We start from the raw sequence: 23350 nt of genomic DNA on the forward strand, positions 1-23350 counted from the left end.
CATAAAGGAAAACAGTAATAGTGTCTCCTGATTTTTCAGACACAAATATATCTGTTGAAAATAGTCTGGTGTAGGCCCGAGAAATAGAAGAGTGGTTTTGCATTTCCACGGGTCAAATCTCTGTATTATCCTGCTTTTGGCATTTTTTGCCATAAAGAAAAACAGTAATAGTGTCTCCTGATTTTTCAGACACAAATATATCTGTTGAAAATAGTCTGGTGTAGGCCCGAGAAATAGAAGTGTGGTTTTGCAGTTCCACGGGTCAAATCTCTGTATTATCCTGCGTTTGGCATTTTTTGCCATAAAGAAAAACAGTAATAGTGTCTTCTGATTGTTCAGACACAAATATGTCTGGTTAAAACAGTCTGGTGAAGGCCCGAAAAATCGAAGTGTGGTTTTGCAGTTCCACGGGTCAAATCTCTGTATTATCCTGCTTTTGGCATTTTTTTGCCATAAAGAAAAACAGTAATAGTGTCTCCTGATTGTTCAGACACAAATATGTCTGGTTAAAATAGTCTGGTGTAGTCCCGAGAAATAGAAGTGTGGTTTTGCAGTTCCACGGGTCAAATCTCTGTATTATCCTGCTTTATGCATTTTTTGCCGTAAAGAAAAACTAATAGTGTCTCCCTGATTTTTCAGACACAAGTATATCTGTTGAAAATAGTCTGGTGTAGGCCCGAGAAATAGAAGAGTGGTATTGCAGTTCCACGGGTCAAATCTCTGTATTATCCTGCTTTTGGCATTTTTTGCCATAAAGGAAAATAGTAATAGTGTCTCCTGATTTTTCAGACACAAATATATCTGTTGAAAATAATCTGGTGTAGGCCCGAGAAATAGAAGAGTGGTTTTGCAGTTCCACGGGTCAAATCTCTGTATTATCCTGCTTTTGGCATTTTTTGCCATAAAGAAAAACAGTAATAGTGTCTCCTGATTTTTCAGACACAAATATATCTGTTGAAAATAGTCTGGTGTAGGCCCGAGAAATAGAAGTGTGGTTTTGCAGTTCCACGGGTCAAATCTCTGTATTATCCTGCTTTTGGCATTTTTTGCCGTAAAGAAAAACTAATAGTGTCTCCCTGATTTTTCAGACACAAATATATCTGTTGAAAATAGTCTGGTGTAGGCCCGAGAAATAGTAGTGTGGTTTTGCAGTTCCACGGGTCAAATCTCTGTATTATCCTGCTTTTGGCATTTTTTGCCGTAAAGAAAAACTAATAGTGTCTCCCTGATTTTTCTGACACAAATATATCTGTTGAAAATAGTCTGGTGAAGGCCCGAGAAATAGTAGTGTGGTTTTGCAGTTCCACGGGTCAAATCTCTGTATTATCCTGCTTTTGGCATTTTTTGCCATAAAGAAAAACAGTAATAGTGCCTCCTGATTTTTCAGACACAAATATATCTGTTGAAAATAATCTGGTGTAGGCCCGAGAAATAGAAGTGTGGTTTTGCAGTTCCATGGGTAAAATCTCTGTATTATCCTGCTTTTGGCATTTTTTGCCGTAAAGAAAAACTAATAGTGTCTCCCTGATTTTTCAGACACAAATATATCTGTTGAAAATAGTCTGGTGTAGGCCCGAGAAATAGAAGTGTGGCTTTGCAGTTCCACGGGTCAAATCTCACCATTATCCTGCTTTTGGCATTTTTTGCCGTAAAGAAAAACTAATAGTGTCTCCCTGATTTTTCAGACACAAATATATCTGTTGAAAATAGTCAGGTGTAGGCCCGAGAAATAGAAGTGTGGTTTTGCAGTTCCACGGGTCAAATCTCTGTATCATCCTGCTTTTGGCATATTTTGCCGTAAAGAAAAACTAATAGTGTCTCCCTGATTTTTCAGACACAAATATATCTGTTGAAAATAGTCTGGTGTAGGCCCGAGAAATAGAAGTGTGGTTTGGCAGTTCCACGGGTCAAATCTGTGTATTATCCTGCTTTTGGCATTTTTTGCCGTAAAGAAAAACTCATAGTTTCTCCCTGATTTTTCAGAAACAAATATATCTGTTGAAAATAGTCTGGTGTAGGCCCGAAAAATAGAAGTGTGGTTTTGCAGTTCCACGGATCAAATCTCTGTATTATCCTGCTTTTGGCATTTTTTTGCCATAAAGAAAAACAGTATTAGTGTCTCCTGATTGTTCAGACACAAATATATCTGTTGAAAATAGTCTGGTGTAGGCCCGAGAAATAGCAGTGTGGTTTTGCAGTTCCACGGGTCAAATCTCTGTATTATCCTGCTTTTGCCATTTTTTGCCATAAAGGAAAACAGTAATAGTGTCTCCTGATTTTTCAGACACAAATATATCTGTTGAAAATAGTCTGGTGTAGGCCCGAGAAATAGTAGTGTGGTTTTGCAATTCCACGGGTCAAATCTCTGTATTATCCTGCTTTTGGCATTTTTTGCCGTAAATAAAAACAGTAATAGTGTCTCCTGATTGCTCAGACACAAATATATCTGTTGAAAATAGTCTGGTGTAGGCCCGAGAACTAGAAGTGTGGTTTTGCAGTTCCATGGGTCAAATCTCTGTATTATCCTGCTTTTGGCATTTTTTGCCATAAAGGAAAACAGTAATAGTGTCTCCTGATTTTTCAGACACAAATATATCTGTTGAAAATAGTCTGGTGTAGGCCCGAGAAATAGAAGAGTGGTTTTGCAGTTCCACGGGTCAAATCTCTGTATTATCCTGCTTTTGGCATTTTTTGCCGTAAAGAAAAACAGTAATAGTGTCTCCTGATTTTTCAGACACAAATATATCTGTTGAAAATAGTCTGGTGTAGGCCCGAGAAATAGAAGTGTGGTTTTGCAGTTCCACGGGTCAAATCTCTGTATTATCCTGCTTTTGGCATTTTTTGCCGTAAAGAAAAACTAATAGTGTCTCCCTGATTTTTCAGACACAAATATATCTGTTGAAAATAGTCTGGTGTAGGCCCGAGAAATAGTAGTGTGGTTTTGCAGTTCCACGGGTCAAATCTCTGTATTATCCTGCTTTTGGCATTTTTTACCATAAAGAAAAACAGTAATAGTGTCTCCTGATTTTTCTGACACAAATATATCTGTTGAAAATAGTCTGGTGTAGGCCCGAAAAATAGAAGTGTGGTTTTGCAGTTCCACGGGTCATATCTCTGTATTATCCTGCTTTTGGCATTTTTTGCCATAAAGGAAAACAGTAATAGTGTTTCCTGATTTTTCAGACACAAATATATCTGTTGAAAATAGTCTGGTGTAGGCCCGAGAAATAGAAGAGTGGTTTTGCAGTTCCACGGGTCAAATCTCTGTATTATCCTGCTTTTGGCATTTTTTGCCATAAAGAAAAACAGTAATAGTGTCTCCTGATTTTTCAGACACAAATATATCTGTTGAAAATAGTCTGGTGTAGGCCCGAGAAATAGAAGTGTGGTTTTGCAGTTCCACGGGTCAAATCTCTGTATTATCCTGCTTTTGGCATTTTTTGCCGTAAAGAAAAACTAATAGTGTCTCCCTGATTTTTCAGACACAAATATATCTGTTGAAAATAGTCTGGTGTAGGCCCGAGAAATAGTAGTGTGGTTTTGCAGTTCCACGGGTCAAATCTCTGTATTATCCTGCTTTTGGCATTTTTTGCCGTAAAGAAAAACTAATAGTGTCTCCCTGATTTTTCTGACACAAATATATCTGTTGAAAATAGTCTGGTGAAGGCCCGAGAAATAGTAGTGTGGTTTTGCAGTTCCACGGGTCAAATCTCTGTATTATCCTGCTTTTGGCATTTTTTGCCGTAAAGAAAAACTAATAGTGTCTCCCTGATTTTTCTGACACAAATATATCTGTTGAAAATAGTCTGGTGTAGGCCCGAAAAATAGAAGTGTGGTTTTGCAGTTCCACGGGTCAAATCTCTGTATTATCCTGCGTTTGGCATTTTTTGCCATAAAGAAAAACAGTAATAGTGTCTTCTGATTGTTCAGACACAAATATGTCTGGTTAAAACAGTCTGGTGAAGGCCCGAAAAATCGAAGTGTGGTTTTGCAGTTCCACGGGTCAAATCTCTGTATTATCCTGCTTTTGGCATTTTTTTGCCATAAAGAAAAACAGTAATAGTGTCTCCTGATTGTTCAGACACAAATATGTCTGGTTAAAATAGTCTGGTGTAGTCCCGAGAAATAGAAGTGTGGTTTTGCAGTTCCACGGGTCAAATCTCTGTATTATCCTGCTTTATGCATTTTTTGCCGTAAAGAAAAACTAATAGTGTCTCCCTGATTTTTCAGACACAAGTATATCTGTTGAAAATAGTCTGGTGTAGGCCCGAGAAATAGAAGAGTGGTATTGCAGTTCCACGGGTCAAATCTCTGTATTATCCTGCTTTTGGCATTTTTTGCCATAAAGGAAAATAGTAATAGTGTCTCCTGATTTTTCAGACACAAATATATCTGTTGAAAATAGTCTGGTGTAGGCCCGAGAAATAGAAGAGTGGTTTTGCATTTCCACGGGTCAAATCTCTGTATTATCCTGCTTTTGGCATTTTTTGCCATAAAGAAAAACAGTAATAGTGCCTCCTGATTTTTCAGACACAAATATATCTGTTGAAAATAATCTGGTGTAGGCCCGAGAAATAGAAGTGTGGTTTTGCAGTTCCACGGGTCAAATCTCTGTATTATCCTGCTTTTGGCATTTTTTGCCATAAAGAAAAACAGTAATAGTGTCTTCTGATTGTTCAGACACAAATATGTCTGGTTAAAACAGTCTGGTGTAGGCCCGAAAAATAGAAGTGTGGTTTTGCAGTTCCATGGGTCAAATCTCTGTATTATCCTGCTTTTGGCATTTTTTTGCCATAAAGAAAAACAGTAATAGTGTCTCCTGATTGTTCAGACACAAATATGTCTGGTTAAAATAGTCTGGTGTAGGCCCGAGAAATAGAAGTGTGGTTTTGCAGTTCCACGGGTCAAATCTCTGTATTATCCTGCTTTTGGCATTTTTTGCCATAAAGAAAAACAGTAATAGTGTCTCCTGATTTTTCTGACACAAATATATCTGTTGAAAATAGTCTGGTGTAGGCCCGAAAAATAGAAGTGTGGTTTTGCAGTTCCACGGGTCATATCTCTGTATTATCCTGCTTCTGGTATTTTTTGCCATAAAGGAAAACAGTAATAGTGTCTCCTGATTTTTCAGACACAAATATATCTGTTGAAAATAGTCTGGTGTAGGCCCGAGAAATAGAAGTGTGGTTTTGCAGTTCCACGGGTCAAATCTCTGTATTATCCTGCTTTTGGCATTTTTTTGCCATAAAGAAAAACAGTAATAGTGTCTCCTGATTGTTCAGACACAAATATGTCTGGTTAAAATAGTCTGGTGTAGGCCCGAGAAATAGAAGTGTGGTTTTGCAGTTCCACGGGTCAAATCTCTGTATTATCCTGCTTTATGCATTTTTTGCCGTAAAGAAAAACTAATAGTGTCTCCCTGATTTTTCAGACACAAGTATATCTGTTGAAAATAGTCTGGTGTAGGCCCGAGAAATAGAAGAGTGGTATTGCAGTTCCACGGGTCAAATCTCTGTATTATCCTTCTTTTGGCATTTTTTGCCATAAAGGAAAACAGTAATAGTGTCTCCTGATTTTTCAGACACAAATATATCTGTTGAAAATAGTCTGGTGTAGGCCCGAGAAATAGAAGAGTGGTTTTGCAGTTCCACGGGTCAAATCTCTGTATTATCCTGCTTTTGGCATTTTTTGCCATAAAGAAAAACAGTAATAGTGCCTCCTGATTTTTCAGACACAAATATATCTGTTGAAAATAATCTGGTGTAGGCCCGAGAATTAGAAGTGTGGTTTTGCAGTTCCACGGGTCAAATCTCTGTATTATCCTGCTTTTGGCATTTTTTACCGTAAAGAAAAACTAATAGTGTCTCCCTGATTTTTCAGACACAAATATATCTGTTGAAAATAGTCTGGTGTAGGCCCGAGAAAAAGAAGTGTGGCTTTGCAGTTCCACGGGTCAAATCTCACCATTATCCTGCTTTTGGCATTTTTTGCCGTAAAGAAAAACTAATAGTGTCTCCCTGATTTTTCAGACACAAATATATCTGTTGAAAATAGTCTGGTGTAGGCCCGAGAAATAGAAGTGTGGTTTTGCAGTTCCACGGGTCAAATCTCTGTATCATCCTGCTTTTGGCATTTTTTGCCGTAAAGAAAAACTAATAGTGTCTCCCTGATTTTTCAGACACAAATATATCTGTTGAAAATAGTCTGGTGTAGGCCCGAAAAATAGAAGTGTGGTTTTGCAGTTCCACGGGTCAAATCTCTGTATTATCCTGCTTTTGGCATTTTTTGCCATAAAGAAAAACAGTAATAGTGCCTCCTGATTTTTCAGACACAAATATATCTGTTGAAAATAATCTGGTGTAGGCCCGAGAAATAGAAGTGTGGTTTTGCAGTTCCACGGGTCAAATCTCTGTATTATCCTGCTTTTGGCATGTTTTGCCGTAAAGAAAAACTAATAGTGTCTCCCTGATTTTTCAGACACAAATATATCTGTTGAAAATAGTCTGGTGTAGGCCCGAGAAATAGAAGTGTGGCTTTGCAGTTCCACGGGTCAAATCTCACCATTATCCTGCTTTTGGCATTTTTTGCCGTAAAGAAAAACTAATAGTGTCTCCCTGATTTTTCAGACACAAATATATCTGTTGAAAATAGTCTGGTGTAGGCCCGAGAAATAGAAGTGTGGTTTTGCAGTTCCACGGGTCAAATCTCTGTATCATCCTGCTTTTGGCATTTTTTGCCGTAAAGAAAAACTAATAGTGTCTCCCTGATTTTTCAGACACAAATATATCTGTTGAAAATAGTCTGGTGTAGGCCCGAGAAATAGAAGTGTGGTTTGGCAGTTCCACGGGTCAAATCTGTGTATTATCCTGCTTTTGGCATTTTTTGCCGTAAAGAAAAACTCATAGTTTCTCCCTGATTTTTCAGAAACAAATATATCTGTTGAAAATAGTCTGGTGTAGGCCCGAAAAATAGAAGTGTGGTTTTGCAGTTCCACGGGTCAAATCTCTGTATTATCCTGCTTTTGCCATTTTTTTCCATAAAGAAAAACAGTAATAGTGTCTTCTGATTGTTCAGACACAAATATGTCTGGTTAAAATAGTCTGGTGTAGGCCCGAAAAATAGAAGTGTGGTTTTGCAGTTCCACGGGTCACATCTCTGTATTATCCTGCTTTTGGCATTTTTTTGCCATAAAGAAAAACAGTAATAGTGTCTCCTGATTGTTCAGACACAAATATGTCTGGTTAAAATAGTCTGGTGTAGGCCCGAGAAATACAAGTGTGGTTTTGCAGTTCCACGGGTCAAATCTCTGTATTATCCTGCTTTTGGCATTTTTTGCCATAAAGAAAAACAGTAATAGTGTCTTCTGATTGTTCAGACACAAATATGTCTGGTTAAAACAGTCTGGTGAAGGCCCGAAAAATAGAAGTGTGGTTTTGCAGTTCCACGGGTCAAATCTCTGTATTATCCTGCTTTTGGCATTTTTTTGCCATAAAGAAAAACAGTAATAGTGTCTCCTGATTGTTCAGACACAAATATGTCTGGTTAAAATAGTCTGGTGTAGGCCCGAGAAATAGAAGTGTGGTTTTGCAGTTCCAAGGGTCAAATCTCTGTATTATCCTGCTTTATGCATTTTTTGCCGTAAAGAAAAACTAATAGTGTGTCCCTGATTTTTCAGACACAAGTATATCTGTTGAAAATAGTCTGGTGTAGGCCCGAGAAATATAAGAGTGGTGTTGCAGTTCCACGGGTCAAATCTCTGTATTATCCTGCTTTTGGCATTTTTTGCCATAAAGGAAAACAGTAATAGTGTCTCCTGATTTTTCAGACACAAATATATCTGTTGAAAATAGTCTGGTGTAGGCCCGAGAAAGAGAAGAGTGGTTTTGCAGATCCACGGGTCAAATCTCTGTATTATCCTGCTTTTGGCATTTTTTGCCATAAAGAAAAACAGTAATAGTGCCTCCTGATTTTTCAGACACAAATATATCTGTTGAAAATAATCTGGTGTAGGCCCGAGAAATAGAAGTGTGGTTTTGCAGTTCCATGGGTAAAATCTCTGTATTATCCTGCTTTTGGCATTTTTTGCCGTAAAGAAAAACTAAGAGTGTCTCCCTGATTTTTCAGACACAAATATATCTGTTGAAAATAGTCTGGTGTAGGCCCGAGAAATAGAAGTGTGGCTTTGCAGTTCCACGGGTCAAATCTCACCATCATCCTGCTTTTGGCATTTTTTGCCGTAAAGAAAAACTAATAGTGTCTCCCTGATTTTTCAGACACAAATATATCTGTTGAAAATAGTCTGGTGTAGGCCCGAGAAATAGAAGTGTGATTTTGCAGTTCCACGGGTCAAATCTCTGTATCATCCTGCTTTTGGCATTTTTTGCCGTAAAGAAAAACTAATAGTGTCTCCCTGATTTTTCAGACACAAATATATCTGTTGAAAATAGTCTGGTGTAGGCCCGAGAAATAGAAGTGTGGTTTGGCAGTTCCACGGGTCAAATCTGTGTATTATCCTGCTTTTGGCATTTTTTGCCGTAAAGAAAAACTCATAGTTTCTCCCTGATTTTTCAGAAACAAATATATCTGTTGAAAATAGTCTGGTGTAGGCCCGAAAAATAGAAGTGTGGTTTTGCAGTTCCACGGGTCAAATCTCTGTATTATCCTGCTTTTGGCATTTTTTTGCCATAAAGAAAAACAGTATTAGTGTCTCCTGATTGTTCAGACACAAATATATCTGTTGAAAATAGTCTGGTGTAGGCCCGAGAAATAGAAGTGTGGTTTTGCAGTTCCACGGGTCAAATCTCTGTATTATCCTGCTTTTGGCATTTTTTGCCATAAAGGAAAACAGTAATAGTGTCTCCTGATTTTTCAGACACAAATATATCTGTTGAAAATAGTCTGGTGTAGGCCCGAGAAATAGTAGTGTGGTTTTGCAATTCCACGGGTCAAATCTCTGTATTATCCTGCTTTTGGCATTTTTTGCCGTAAATAAAAACAGTAATAGTGTCTCCTGATTGCTCAGACACAAATATATCTGTTGAAAATAGTCTGGTGTAGGCCCGAGAACTAGAAGTGTGGTTTTGCAGTTCCACGGGTCAAATCTCTGCATTATCCTGCTTTTGGCATTTTTTGCCATAAAGGAAAACAGTAATAGTGTCTCCTGATTTTTCAGACACAAATATATCTGTTGAAAATAGTCTGGTGTAGGCCCGAGAAATAGAAGAGTGGTTTTGCAGTTCCACGGGTCAAATCTCTGTATTATCCTGCTTTTGGCATTTTTTGCCGTAAAGAAAAACAGTAATAGTGTCTCCTGATTTTTCAGACACAAATATATCTGTTGAAAATAGTCTGGTGTAGGCCCGAGAAATAGAAGTGTGGTTTTGCAGTTCCACGGGTCAAATCTCTGTATTATCCTGCTTTTGGCATTTTTTGCCGTAAAGAAAAACTAATAGTGTCTCCCTGATTTTTCAGACACAAATATATCTGTTGAAAATAGTCTGGTGTAGGCCCGAGAAATAGTAGTGTGGTTTTGCAGTTCCACGGGTCAAATCTATGTATTATCCTGCTTTTGGCATTTTTTGCCATAAAGAAAAACAGTAATAGTGTCTCCTGATTTTTCTGACACAAATATATCTGTTGAAAATAGTCTGGTGTAGGCCCGAAAAATAGAAGTGTGGTTTTGCAGTTCCACGGGTCATATCTCTGTATTATCCTGCTTTTGGCATTTTTTGCCATAAAGGAAAACAGTAATAGTGTCTCCTGATTTTTCAGACACAAATATATCTGTTGAAAATAGTCTGGTGTAGGCCCGAGAAATAGAAGAGTGGTTTTGCAGTTCCACGGGTCAAATCTCTGTATTATCCTGCTTTTGGCATTTTTTGCCATAAAGAAAAACAGTAATAGTGTCTCCTGATTTTTCAGACACAAATATATCTGTTGAAAATAGTCTGGTGTAGGCCCGAGAAATAGAAGTGTGGTTTTTCAGTTCCACGGGTCAAATCTCTGTATTATCCTGCTTTTGGCATTTTTTGCCGTAAAGAAAAACTAATAGTGTCTCCCTGATTTTTCAGACACAAATATATCTGTTGAAAATAGTCTGGTGTAGGCCCGAGAAATAGTAGTGTGGTTTTGCAGTTCCACGGGTCAAATCTCAGTATTATCCTGCTTTTGGCATTTTTTGCCGTAAAGAAAAACTAATAGTGTCTCCCTGATTTTTCTGACACAAATATATCTGTTGAAAATAGTCTGGTGAAGGCCCGAGAAATAGTAGTGTGGTTTTGCAGTTCCACGGGTCAAATCTCTGTATTATCCTGCTTTTGGCATTTTTTGCCGTAAAGAAAAACTAATAGTGTCTCCCTGATTTTTCTGACACAAATATATCTGTTGAAAATAGTCTGGTGTAGGCCCGAAAAATAGAAGTGTGGTTTTGCAGTTCCACGGGTCAAATCTCTGTATTATCCTGCTTTTGGCATTTTTTGCCATAAAGAAAAACAGTAATAGTGTCTTCTGATTGTTCAGACACAAATATGTCTGGTTAAAACAGTCTGGTGTGGGCCCGAAAAATAGAAGTGTGGTTTTGCAGTTCCATGGGTCAAATCTCTGTATTATCCTGCTTTTGTCATTTTTTTGCCATAAAGAAAAACAGTAATAGTGTCTCCTGATTGTTCAGACACAAATATGTCTGGTTAAAATAGTCTGGTGTAGGCCCGAGAAATAGAAGTGTGGTTTTGCAGTTCCACGGGTCAAATCTCTGTATTATCCTGCTTTATGCATTTTTTGCCGTAAAGAAAAACTAATAGTGTCTCCCTGATTTTTCAGACACAAGTATATCTGTTGAAAATAGTCTGGTGTAGGCCCGAGAAATAGAAGAGTGGTATTGCAGTTCCACGGGTCAAATCTCTGTATTATCCTACTTTTGGCATTTTTTGCCATAAAGGAAAACAGTAATAGTGTCTCCTGATTTTTCAGACACAAATATATCTGTTGAAAATAGTCTGGTGTAGGCCCGAGAAATAGAAGAGTGGTTTTGCAGTTCCACGGGTCAAATCTCTGTATTATCCTGCTTTTGGCATTTTTTGCCATAAAGAAAAACAGTAATAATGCCTCCTAATTTTTCAGACACAAATATATCTGTTGAAAATAATCTGGTGTAGGCCCGAGAAATAGAAGTGTGGTTTTGCAGTTCCACGGGTCAAATCTCTGTATTATCCTGCTTTTGGCATTTTTTGCCGTAAAGAAAAACTAATAGTGTCTCCCTGATTTTTCAGACACAAATATATCTGTTGAAAATAGTCTGGTGTAGGCCCGAGAAATAGAAGTGTGGCTTTGCAGTTCCACGGGTCAAATCTCACCATTATCCTGCTTTTGGCATTTTTTGCCGTAAAGAAAAACTAATAGTGTCTCCCTGATTTTTCAGACACAAATATATCTGTTGAAAATAGTCTGGTGTAAGCCCGAGAAATAGAAGTGTGGTTTTGCAGTTCCACGGGTCAAATCTCTGTATCATCCTGCTTTTGGCATTTTTTGCCGTAAAGAAAAACTAATAGTGTCTCCCTGATTTTTCAGACACAAATATATCTGTTGAAAATAGTCTGGTGTAGGCCCGAAAAATAGAAGTGTGGTTTTGCAGTTCCACGGGTCAAATCTCTGTATTATCCTGCTTTTGGCATTTTTTGCCATAAAGAAAAACAGTAATAGTGCCTCCTGATTTTTCAGACACAAATATATCTGTTGAAAATAATCTGGTGTAGGCCCGAGAAATAGAAGTGTGGTTTTGCAGTTCCACGGGTCAAATCTCTGTATTATCCTGCTTTTGGCATTTTTTGCCGTAAAGAAAAACTAATAGTGTCTCCCTGATTTTTCAGACACAAATATATCTGTTTAAAATAGTCTGGTGTAGGCCCGAGAAATAGAAGTGTGGCTTTGCAGTTCCACGGGTCAAATCTCACCATTATCCTGCTTTTGGCATTTTTTGCCGTAAAGAAAAACTAATAGTGTCTCCCTGATTTTTCAGACACAAATATATCTGTTGAAAATAGTCTGGTGTAGGCCCGAGAAATAGAAGTGTGGTTTTGCAGTTCCACGGGTCAAATCTCTGTATCATCCTGCTTTTGGCATTTTTTGCCGTAAAGAAAAACTAATAGTGTCTCCCTGATTTTTCAGAAACAAATATATCTGTTGAAAATAGTCTGGTGTAGGCCCGAGAAATAGAAGTGTGGTTTGGCAGTTCCACGGGTCAAATCTGTGTTTTATCCTGCTTTTGTCATTTTTTGCCGTAAAGAAAAACTCATAGTTTCTCCCTGATTTTTCAGAAACAAATATATCTGTTGAAAATAGTCTGGTGTAGGCCCGAAAAATAGAAGTGTGGTTTTGCAGTTCCACGGGTCAAATCTCTGTATTATCCTGCTTTTGGCATTTTTTTCCATAAAGAAAAACAGTAATAGTGTCTTCTGATTTTTCAGACACAAATATGTCTGGTTAAAATAGTCTGGTGTAGGCCCGAAAAATAGAAGTGTGGTTTTGCAGTTCCACGGGTCACATCTCTGTATTATCCTGCTTTTGGCATTTTTTTGCCATAAAGAAAAACAGTAATAGTGTCTCCTGATTGTTCAGACACAAATATGTCTGGTTAAAATAGTCTGGTGTAGGCCCGAGAAATACAAGTGTGGTTTTGCAGTTCCACGGGTCAAATCTCTGTATTATCCTGCTTTATGCATTTTTTGCCGTAAAGAAAAACTAATAGTGTCTCCCTGATTTTTCAGACACAAGTATATCTGTTGAAAATAGTCTGGTGTAGGCCCGAGAAATAGAAGAGTGGTTTTGCAGTTCCACGGTCAAATCTCTGTATTATCCTGCTTTTGGCATTTTTTGCCATAAAGGAAAACAGTAATAGTGTCTCCTGATTTTTCAGACACAAATATAGCTGTTGAAAATAGTCTGGTGTAGGCCCGAGAAATAGAAGTGTGGTTTTGCAGTTCCACGGGTCAAATCTCTGTATTATCCTGATTTTGGCATTTTTTGCCATAAAGAAAAAGTAATAGTGTCTCCCTGATTTTTCAGACACAAATATATCTGTTGAAAATAGTCTGGTGTAGGCCCGAGAAATAGTAGTGTGGTTTTGCAGTTCCACGGGTCAAATCTCTGTATTATCCTGCTTTTGGCATTTTTTGCCGTAAAGAAAAACTAATAGTATGTCCCTGATTTTTCTGACACAAATATATCTGTTGAAAATAGTCTGGTGTAGGCCCGAGAAATAGTAGTGTGGTTTTGCAGTTCCACGGGTCAAATCTCTGTATTATCCTGCTTTTGGCATTTTTTGCCGTAAAGAAAAACTAATAGTGTCTCCCTGAATTTTCAGACACAAATATATCTGTTGAAAATAGTCTGGTGTAGGCCCGAGAAATAGTAGTGTGGTTTTGCAGTTCCATGGGTCAAATCTCTGTATTATCCTGCTTTTGGCATTTTTTGCCGTAAAGAAAAACTAATAGTGTGTCCCTGATTTTTCTGACACAAATATATCTGTTGAAAATAGTCTGGTGTAGGCCCGAGAAATAGAAGTGTGGTTTTGCAGTTCCACGGGTCAAATCTCTGTATTATCCTGCTTTATGCATTTTTTGCCGTAAAGAAAAACTAATTGTGTCTCCCTGATTTTTCAGACACATGTATATCTGTTGAAAATAGTCTGGTGTAGGCCCGAGAAATAGAAGAGTGGTATTGCAGTTCCACGGGTCAAATCTCTGTATTATCCTGCTTTTGTCATTTTTTGCCATGAAGGAAAACAGTAATAGTGTCTCCTGATTTTTCAGACACAAATATATCTGTTGAAAATAGTCTGGTGTAGGCCCGAGAAATAGAAGTGTGGTATTGCAGTTCCACGGGTCAAATCTCTGTATTATCCTGCTTTTGGCATTTTTTGCCGTAAAGAAAAACTAATAGTGTCTCCCTGATTTTTCAGACACAAATATATCTGTTGAAAATAGTCTGGTGTAGGCCCGAGAAATAGAAGTGTGGCTTTGCAGTTCCACGGGTCAAATCTCACCATTATCCTGCTTTTGGCATTTTTTGCCGTAAAGAAAAACTAATAGTGTCTCCCTGATTTTTCAGACACAAATATATCTGTTGAAAATAATCTGGTGTAGGCCCGAGAAATAGAAGTGTGGTTTTGCAGTTCCACGGGTCAAATCTCTGTATCATCCTGCTTTCGGCATTTTTTGCCGTAAAGAAAACTAATAGTGTCTCCCTGATTTTTCAGACACAAATATATCTGTTGAAAATAGTCTGGTGTAGGCCCGAGAAATAGAAGTGTGGTTTGGCAGTTCCATGGGTCAAATCTGTGTATTATCCTGCTTTTGGCATTTTTTGCCGTAAAGAAAAACTCATAGTTTCTCCCTGATTTTTCAGAAACAAATATATCTGTTGAAAATAGTCTGGTGTAGGCCCGAAAAATAGAAGTGTGGTTTTGCAGTTCCACGGGTCAAATCTCTGTATTATCCTGCTTTTGGCATTTTTTTGCCATAAAGAAAAACAGTAAGAGTGTCTCCTGATTGTTCAGACACAAATATATCTGTTGAAAATAGTCTGGTGTAGGCCCGAGAAATAGAAGTGTGGTTTTGCAGTTCCACGGGTCAAATCTGTGTATTATCCTGCTTTTGGCATTTTTTGCCATAAAGGAAAACAGTAATAGTGTCTCCTGATTTTTCAGACACAAATATATCTGTTGAAAATAGTCTGGTGTAGGCCCGAGAAATAGTAGTGTGGTTTTGCAGTTCCACGGGTCAAATCTCTGTATTATCCTGCTTTTGGCATTTTTTGCCGTAAAGAAAAACTAATAGTGTCTCCCTGATTTTTCTGAAACAAATATATCTGTTGAAAATAGTCTGGTGTAGGCCCGAAAAATAGAAGTGTGGTTTTGCAGTTCCACGGGTCAAATCTCTGTATTATCCTGCTTTTGGCATTTTTTGCCATAAAGAAAAACAGTAATAGTGTCTTCTGATTGTTCAGACACAAATATGTCTGGTTAAAATAGTCTGGTGTAGGCCCGAAAAATAGAAGTGTGGTTTTGCAGTTCCACGGGTCAAATCTCTGTATTATCCTGCTTTTGGCATTTTTTTGCCATAAAGAAAAACAGTAATAGTGTCTCCTGATTGTTCAGACACAAATATGTCTGGTTAAAATAGTCTGGTGTAGGCCCGAGAAATACAAGTGTGGTTTTGCAGTTCCACGGGTCAAATCTCTGTATTATCCTGCTTTATGCATTTTTTGCCGTAAATAAAAACTAATAGTGTCTCCCTGATTTTTCTGACACAAATATATCTGTTGAAAATAGTCTGGTGTAGGCCCGAAAAATAGAAGTGTGGTTTTGCAGTTCCACGGGTCAAATCTCTGTATTATCCTGCTTTTGGCATTTTTTGCCATAAAGAAAAACAGTAATAGTGTCTTCTGATTGTTCAGACACAAATATGTCTGGTTAAAATAGTCTGGTGTAGGCCCGAAAAATAGAAGTGTGGTTTTGCAGTTCCACGGGTCAAATCTCTGTATTATCCTGCTTTTGGCATTTTTTTGCCATAAAGAAAAACAGTAATAGTGTCTCCTGATTGTTCAGACACAAATATGTCTGGTTAAAATAGTCTGGTGTAGGCCCGAGAAATACAAGTGTGGTTTTGCAGTTCCACGGGTCAAATCTCTGTATTATCCTGCTTTATGCATTTTTTGCCGTAAAGAAAAACTAATAGTGTCTCCCTGATTTTTCAGACACAAGTATATCTGTTGAAAATAGTCTGGTGTAGGCCCGAGAAAAAGAAGTGTGGTTTTGCAGTTCCACGGGTCAAATCTCTGTATTATCCTGCTTTTGGCATTTTTTGCCGTAAAGAAAAACTAATAGTGTCTCCCTGATTTTTCAGACACAAATATATCTGTTGAAAATAGTCTGGTGTAGGCCCGAGAAATAGAAGTGTGGTTTTGCAGTTCCACGGGTCAAATCTCTGTATTATCCTGCTTTTGGCATTTTTTGCCGTAAAGAAAAACTAATAGTGTGTCCCTGATTTTTCTGACACAAATATATCTGTTGAAAATAGTCTGGTGTAGGCCCGAGAAGTAGTAGTGTGGTTTTGCAGTTCCACGGGTCAAATCTCTGTATTATCCTGCTTTTGGCATTTTTTGCCGTAAAGAAAAACTAATAGAGTCTCCCTGAATTTTCAGACACAAATATATCTGTTGAAAATAGTCTGGTGTAGGCCCGAGAAATAGTAGTGTGGTTTTGCAGTTCCACGGGTCAAATCTCTGTATTATCCTGCTTTTGGCATTTTTTGCCGTAAAGAAAAACTAATAGTGTGTCCCTGATTTTTCTGACACAAATATATCTGTTGAAAATAGTCTGGTGTAGGCCCGAGAAATAGAAGTGTGGTTTTGCAGTTCCACGGGTCAAATCTCTGTATTATCCTGCTTTTGGCATTTTTTGCCGTAAAGAAAAACTTATAGTGTCTCCCTGATTTTTCTGACACAAACATATCTGTTGAAAATAGTCTGGTGTAGGCCCGAATAATAGAAGTGTGGTTTTGCAGTTCCACGGGTCAAATCTCTGTATTATCCTGCTTTTGGCATTTTTTGCCATAAAGAAAAACAGTAATAGTGTCTTCTGATTGTTCAGGCCCAAATATGTCTGGTTTAAACAGTCTGGTGTAGGCCCGAAAAATAGAAGTGTGGTTTTGCAGTTCCACGGGTCAAATCTCTGTATTATCCTGCTTTTGGCATTTTTTTGCCATAAAGAAAAACAGTAATAGTGTCTCCTGATTGTTCAGACACAAATATGTCTGGTTAAAATAGTCTGGTGTAGGCCCGAGAAATAGAAGTGTGGTTTTGCAGTTCCACGGGTCAAATCTCTGTATTATCCTGCTTTATGCATTTTTTGTCGTAAAGAAAAACTAATTGTGTCTCCCTGATTTTTCAGACACATGTATATCTGTTGAAAATAGTCTGGTGTAGGCCCGAGAAATAGAAGAGTGGTATTGCAGTTCCACGGGTCAAATCTCTGTATTATCCTGCTTTTGTCATTTTTTCCCATGAAGGAAAACAGTAATAGTGTCTCCTGATTTTTCAGACACAAATATATCTGTTGAAAATAGTCTGGTGTAGGCCCGAGAAATAGAAGTGTGGTATTGCAGTTCCACGGGTCAAATCTCTGTATTATCCTGCTTTTGGCATTTTTTGCCGTAAAGAAAAACTAATAGTGTCTCCCTGATTTTTCAGACACAAATATATCTGTTGAAAATAGTCTGGTGTAGGCCCGAGAAATAGAAGTGTGGCTTTGCAGTTCCACGGGTCAAATCTCACCATTATCCTGCTTTTGGCATTTTTTGCCGTAAAGAAAAACTAATAGTGTCTCCCTGATTTTTCAGACACAAATATATCTGTTGAAAATAATCTGGTGTAGGCCCGAGAAATAGAAGTGTGGTTTTGCAGTTCCACGGGTCAAATCTCTGTATCATCCTGCTTTCGGCATTTTTTGCCGTAAAGAAAAACTAATAGTGTCTCCCTGATTTTTCAGACACAAATATATCTGTTGAAAATAGTCTGGTGTAGGCCCGAGAAATAGAAGTGTGGTTTGGCAGTTCCATGGGTCAAATCTGTGTATTATCCTGCTTTTGGCATTTTTTGCCGTAAAGAAAAACTCATAGTTTCTCCCTGATTTTTCAGAAACAAATATATCTGTTGAAAATAGTCTGGTGTAGGCCCGAAAAATAGAAGTGTGGTTTTGCAGTTCCACGGGTCAAATCTCTGTATTATCCTGCTTTTGGCATTTTTTTGCCATAAAGAAAAACAGTAAGAGTGTCTCCTGATTGTTCAGACACAAATATATCTGTTGAAAATAGTCTGGTGTAGGCCCAAGAAATAGAAGTGTGGTTTTGCAGTTCCACGGGTCAAATCTGTGTATTATCCTGCTTTTGGCATTTTTTGCCATAAAGGAAAACAGTAATAGTGTCTCCTGATTTTTCAGACACAAATATATCTGTTGAAAATAGTCTGGTGTAGGCCCGAGAAATAGTAGTGTGGTTTTGCAGTTCCACGGGTCAAATCTCTGTATTATTCTGCTTTTGGCATTTTTTGCCGTAAAGAAAAACTAATAGTGTCTCCCTGATTTTTCTGACACAAATATATCTGTTGAAAATAGTCTGGTGTAGGCCCGAAAAATAGAAGTGTGGTTTTGCAGTTCCACGGGTCAAATCTCTGTATTATCCTGCTTTTGGCATTTTTTGCCATAAAGAAAAACAGTAATAGTGTCTTCTGATTGTTCAGACACAAATATGTCTGGTTAAAATAGTCTGGTGTAGGCCCGAAAAATAGAAGTGTGGTTTTGCAGTTCCACGGGTCAAATCTCTGTATTATCCTGCTTTTGGCATTTTTTTGCCATAAAGAAAAACAGTAATAGTGTCTCCTGATTGTTCAGACACAAATATGTCTGGTTAAAATAGTCTGGTGTAGGCCCGAGAAATACAAGTGTGGTTTTGCAGTTCCACGGGTCAAATCTCTGTATTATCCTGCTTTATGCATTTTTTGCCGTAAAGAAAAACTAATAGTGTCTCCCTGATTTTTCAGACACAAGTATATCTGTTGAAAATAGTCTGGTGTAGGCCCGAGAAAAAGAAGTGTGGTTTTGCAGTTCCACGGGTCAAATCTCTGTATTATCCTGCTTTTGGCATTTTTTGCCGTAAAGAAAAACTAATAGTGTCTCCCTGATTTTTCAGACACAAATATATCTGTTGAAAATAGTCTGGTGTAGGCCCGAGAAATAGAAGTGTGGTTTTGCAGTTCCACGGGTCAAATCTCTGTATTATCCTGCTTTTGGCATTTTTTGCCGTAAAGAAAAACTAATAGTGTGTCCCTGATTTTTCTGACACAAATATATCTGTTGAAAATAGTCTGGTGTAGGCCCGAGAAGTAGTAGTGTGGTTTTGCAGTTCCACGGGTCAAATCTCTGTATTATCCTGCTTTTGGCATTTTTTGCCGTAAAGAAAAACTAATAGAGTCTCCCTGAATTTTCAGACACAAATATATCTGTTGAAAATAGTCTGGTGTAGGCCCGAGAAATAGTAGTGTGGTTTTGCAGTTCCACGGGTCAAATCTCTGTATTATCCTGCTTTTGGCATTTTTTGCCGTAAAGAAAAACTAATAGTGTGTCCCTGATTTTTCTGACACAAATATATCTGTTGAAAATAGTCTGGTGTAGGCCCGAGAAATAGTAGTGTGGTTTTGCAGTTCCACAGGTCAAATCTCTGTATTATCCTGCTTTTGGCATTTTTTGCCATAAAGAAAAACAGTAATAGTGTCTTCTGATTGTTCAGACACAAATATATCTGGTTAAAATAGTCTGGTGTAGGCCCGAAAAATAGAAGTGTGGTTTTGCAGTTCCACGGGTCAAATCTCTGTATTATCCTGCTTTTGGCATTTTTTGCCATAAAGAAAAACAGTAATATTGTCTTCTGATTGTTCAGACACAAATATGTCTGGTTAAAACAGTCTGGTGAAGGCCCGAAAAATAGAAGTGTGGTTTTGCAGTTCCACGGGTCAAATCTCTGTATTATCCTGCTTTTGGCATTTTTTTGCCATAAAGAAAAACAGTAATAGTGTCTCCTGATTGTTCAGACACAAATATGTCTGGTTGAAATAGTCTGGCGTAGGCCCGAGAAATAGAAGTGTGGTTATGCAGTTCCACGGGTCAAATCTCTGTATTATCCTGCTTTATGCATTTTTTGCCGTAAAGAAAAACTAACAGTGTCTCCCTGATTTTTCAGACACAAGTATATCTGTTGAAAATAGTCTGGTGTAGGACCGAGAAATAGAAGAGTGGTATTGCAGTTCCACGGGTCAAATCTCTGTATTATCCTGCTTTTGGCATTTTTTGCCATAAAGGAAAACAGTAATAGTGTCTCCTGATTTTTCAGACACAAATATATCTGTTGAAAATAGTCTGGTGTAGGCCCGAGAAATAGAAGAGTGGTTTTGCAGTTCCACGGGTCAAATCTCTGTATTATCCTGCTTTTGGCATTTTTTGCCATAAAGAAAAACAGTAATAGTGCCTCCTGATTTTTCAGACACAAAAATATCTGTTGAAAATAATCTGGTGTAGGCCCTAGCAATAGAAGTGTGGTTTTGCAGTTCCACGGGTCAAATCTCTGTATTATCCTGCTTTTGGCATTTTTTGCCGTAAAGAAAAACTAATAGTGTCTCCCTGATTTTTCAGACACAAATATATCTGTTGAAAATAGTCTGGTGTAGGCCCGAGAAATAGAAGTGTGGCTTTGCAGTTCCACGGGTCAAATCTCACCATTATCCTGCTTTTGGCATTTTTTGCCGTAAAGAAAAACTAATAGTGTCTCCCTGATTTTTCAGACACAAATATATCTGTTGAAAATAGTCTGGTGTAGGCCCGAGAAATAGAAGTGTGGTTTTGCAGTTCCACGGGTCAAATCTCTGTATCATCCTGCTTTTGGCATTTTTTGCCGTAAAGAAAAACTAATAGTGTCTCCCTGATTTTTCAGACACAAATATATCTGTTGAAAATAGTCTGGTGTAGGCCCGAAAAATAGAAGTGTGGTTTTGCAGTTCCACGGGTCAAATCTCTGTATTATCCTGCTTTTGGCATTTTTTGCCATAAAGAAAAACAGTAATAGTGCCTCCTGATTTTTCAGACACAAATATATCTGTTGAAAATAATCTGGTGTAGGCCCGAGAAATAGAAGTGTGGTTTTGCAGTTCCACGGGTCAAATCTCTGTATTATCCTGCTTTTGGCATTTTTTGCCGTAAAGAAAAACTAATAGTGTCTCCCTGATTTTTCAGACACAAATATATCTGTTGAAAATAGTCTGGTGTAGGCCCGAGAAATAGAAGTGTGGCTTTGCAGTTCCACGGGTCAAATCTCACCATTATCCTGCTTTTGCAATTTTTTGCCGTAAAGAAAAACTAATAGTGTCTCCCTGATTTTTCAGACACAAATATATCTGTTGAAAATAGTCTGGTGTAGGCCCGAGAAATAGAAGTGTGGTTTGGCAGTTCCACGGGTCAAATCTGTGTATTATTCTGCTTTTGGCATTTTTTGCCGTAAAGAAAAACTCATAGTTTCTCCCTGATTTTTCAGAAACAAATAAATCTGCTGAAAATAGTCTGGTGTAGGCCCGAAAAATAGAAGTGTGGTTTTGCAGTTCCACGGGTCAAATCTCTGTATTATCCTGCTTTTGGCATTTTTTGCCGTAAAGAAAAACTAATAGTGTCTCCCTGATTTTTCTGACACAAATATATCTGTTGAAAATAGTCTGGTGTAGGCCCGAAAAATAGAAGTGTGGTTTTGCAGTTCCACGGGTCAAATCTCTGTATTATCCTGCTTTTGGCATTTTTTGCCATAAAGAAAAACAGTAATAGTGTCTTCTGATTGTTCAGACACAAATATGTCTGGTTAAAATAGTCTGGTGTAGGCCCGAAAAATAGAAGTGTGGTTTTGCAGTTCCACGGGTCACATCTCTGTATTATCCTGCTTTTGGCATTTTTTTGCCATAAAGAAAAACAGTAATAGTGTCTCCTGATTGTTCAGACACAAATATGTCTGGTTAAAATAGTCTGGTGTAGGCCCGAGAAATACAAGTGTGGTTTTGCAGTTCCACGGGTCAAATCTCTGTGTTATCCTGCTTTATGCATTTTTTGCCGTAAAGAAAAACTAATAGTTTCTCCCTGATTTTTCAGACACAAGTATATCTGTTGAAAATAGTCTGGTGTAGGCCCGAGAAATAGAAGAGTGGTTTTGCAGTTCCACGGGTCAAATCTCTGTATTATCCTGCTTTTGGCATTTTTTGCCATAAAGGAAAACAGTAATAGTGTCTCCTGATTTTTCAGACACAAATATAGCTGTTGAAAATAGTCTGGTGTAGGCCCGAGAAATAGTAGTGTGGTTTTGCAGTTCCACGGGTCAAATCTCTGTATTATCCTGCTTTATGCATTTTTTGCCATAAAGAAAAACTAATAGTGTCTCCCTGCCCTGATTATTCAGACACAAGTATATCTGTTGAAAATAGTCTGGTGTAGGCCCGAGAAAAAGAAGTGTGGTTTTGCAGTTCCACGGGTCAAATCTCTGTATTATCCTGCTTTTGGCATTTTTTGCCATAAAGGAAAACAGTAATAGTGTCTCCTGATTTTTCAGACACAAATTTATCTGTTGAAAATAGTCTGGAGTAGGCCCGAGAAATAGAAGTGTGGTTTTGCAGTTCCACGGGTCAAATCTCTGTATTATCCTGCTTTTGGCATTTTTTGCCGTAAAGAAAAACTAATAGTGTCTCCCTGATTTTTCAGACACAAATATATCTGTTGAAAATAGTCTGGTGTAGGCCCGAGAAATAGTAGTGTGGTTTTGCAGTTCCACGGGTCAAATCTCTGTATTATCCTGCTTTTGGCATTTTTTGCCGTAAAGAAAAACTAATAGTGTGTCCCTGATTTTTCTGACACAAATATATCTGTTGAAAATAGTCTGGTGTAGGCCCGAGAAGTAGTAGTGTGGTTTTGCAGTTCCACGGGTCAAATCTCTGTATTATCCTGCTTTTGGCATTTTTTGCCGTAAAGAAAAACTAATAGAGTCTCCCTGAATTTTCAGACACAAATATATCTGTTGAAAATAGTCTGGTGTAGGCCCGAGAAATAGTAGTGTGGTTTTGCAGTTCCACGGGTCAAATCTCTGTATTATCCTGCTTTTGGCATTTTTTGCCGTAAAGAAAAACTAATAGTGTGTCCCTGATTTTTCTGACACAAATATATCTGTTGAAAATAGTCTGGTGTAGGCCCGAGAAATAGTAGTGTGGTTTTGCAGTTCCACAGGTCAAATCTCTGTGTTATCCTGCTTTTGGCATTTTTTGCCATAAAGAAAAACAGTAATAGTGTCTTCTGATTGTTCAGACACAAATATATCTGGTTAAAATAGTCTGGTGTAGGCCCGAAAAATAGAAGTGTGGTTTTGCAGTTCCACGGGTTAAATCTCTGTATTATCCTGCTTTTGGCATTTTTTGCCATAAAGAAAAACAGTAATAGTGTCTTCTGATTGTTCAGACACAAATATGTCTGGTTAAAATAGTCTGGTGTAGGCCCGAAAAATAGAAGTGTGGTTTTGCAGTTCCACGGGTCACATCTCTGTATTATCCTGCTTTTGGCATTTTTTTGCCATAAAGAAAAACAGTAATAGTGTCTCCTGATTGTTCAGACACAAATATGTCTGGTTAAAATAGTCTGGTGTAGGCCCGAGAAATACAAGTGTGGTTTTGCAGTTCCACGGGTCAAATCTCTGTATTATCCTGCTTTATGCATTTTTTGCCGTAAAGA

The sequence above is a fragment of the Phyllobates terribilis genome, unplaced genomic scaffold, assembly GCF_046119375.1.
Source record: "Phyllobates terribilis strain yellow unplaced genomic scaffold, ASM4611937v1 Scaffold_1__5_contigs__length_1240528914, whole genome shotgun sequence".
NCBI classification, from domain to species: domain Eukaryota; kingdom Metazoa; phylum Chordata; class Amphibia; order Anura; family Dendrobatidae; genus Phyllobates; species Phyllobates terribilis.